Here is a 1,735-nt window from a genome sequence, read left to right as displayed (position 1 = left end):
CAATAGTGAGAGATGGGGTGGGAATGAACAATAAGTTCTCTCTCCTGCATGAGGCCCCTCCTTCAAGACTGGAAGAGGAATGTTTTATTTAATGTATAGAAACCAACAGAGAGAGCCAAGAGAAGTGAAAAGAGGAATATGTTCCAAACAAAAGATAAAAATAAGACCTCAGAAAGATGGTCCGACCATCTTTCTGAGCAAAGCCAATAGAGGATTGGCTTTTAGGAAGAGAAAATTAATCGATAGTCACTTGGAAATGTTGTGTTTCAATAAAGCCATTTAGTAATCTTTTTTTTCTAAAATCCAAAGTTGACCAAACACTCGCTTCTTTGCCATCTTCATCTCTCTGTTCCTGAATGTGTAGATGTATATATGACTGGATTTAGAAAAGGAGTTAAAACTGCATCAGATCTGGCTATAAACTTATCCAGGTGTGTTGAAGGAGAGGACCACATATGGAAAAAAATCAGTGGACCAGAGACTAAAATCACCACAATAATATGAGCTGACAGAGAAAAAGGAGCTTTGAATGAACTTCCTGAAGAGTGTTCCTGAAGCATGGCTAGGACAAAGATACAAGAAAGGATAAGCAAGAAGAAAGCAGCCAAGGAAATGAACCCACTATAGAAGGAACAATGAACACCAGTTTATAAGTATCTGCACAGCCAAAGTAGATTAGCCAAGGTATGTTACAGTAAAAGCTATCTAATACATTGAGCTACAGAAGGGCGAGCTTACCACAAAAGCCGGTTGGGCCAATACGTGAATGAGACCGTGGTCCAGACAACCACAAAAATCAAAATACATGTTCTTGGCTCATGATGGTCAGGTAATGGTGAGGTTTCATATGGCCATATATCTGTCAAAGGCCATGGAAATGAGAAGTACATCTCATTGCCTCTAACTGCATGGCAAAAGATCTGAGCTAGATAGCCCCCAAAGCAGAGGACTTTCTGCTTCCTGAAAAGATCACAAAGCATCTCGGCTGCTGCAGTGAAGCAAAATGTCAGGTCAGTGATGGAGAGATTGGCTAACAGAAGATACATGGTGGGGTATAAGGGTAGAAGTCACAATGACTTCTACTACTAGAAGGTTTACCCTTACCCTACTAGAAGGTTTCCCATCATCCTAAACACATATAAGAGACAAGAAAAGAAAGAAAAAAAAGAAGAAGCTGGATCTCCCAGGAATTGGAGAGTCCTAGGAAGATAAACTCAGACACCCCAGGGTTATTGGCTCCATCCATTGGATTATTTGGTAGGTTCATGCTCCTGATACCTAAAGAAAGTGACAGAATTCAAATTAATACTATGACATTAATATCCTCCATGGAAAAAGTATATGAAATTTGAAAGTCAGATATTACCTGAGCATTTCACAAAATCAAATATCTTTTTGGCCACTATTACTATAGTTACATATGATAGTAAATGTGTTGCCAAGTAGCCTTCCTAACACAAGGAATGGTGCCTAGGAAAATTTATTTAGATGACAAGTCTTTCACATCCCATGTATATTATTTTTTCTGATCACTTTTTGGGAATAGCAGCTAACTGAAATTTAGGTATCTAAGCAAATGGGAGTTTTGATAGTATAAAAAGCCAAATAAATTTGGAACATCTGGTACTGTCCAAATATAATGAGCTTCAAAGAGGTATATCAGAAAGAATTGCACAAGGAATTGCTGAATAGACAGGAGAATTTACTTGAACCTCTTTCTCATTAAGGAAAAAAA

General features: G+C 38.1%; 1 pseudogene; it reads right to left on the bottom strand.

Annotated features, from left to right (window-relative positions):
- Positions 1-279: 279 nt before the first annotated feature.
- On the bottom strand, positions 280-1,246 carry LOC122894593 (annotated as a pseudogene).
- Between the last annotated feature and the right edge of the window lie 489 nt (positions 1,247-1,735).

The sequence above is a fragment of the Neovison vison genome, chromosome 13 (assembly GCF_020171115.1).
Source record: "Neovison vison isolate M4711 chromosome 13, ASM_NN_V1, whole genome shotgun sequence".
Taxonomy (NCBI): Eukaryota; Metazoa; Chordata; class Mammalia; order Carnivora; family Mustelidae; genus Neogale; species Neogale vison.
This window is presented reverse-complemented; position numbering and strand designations above follow the sequence as displayed.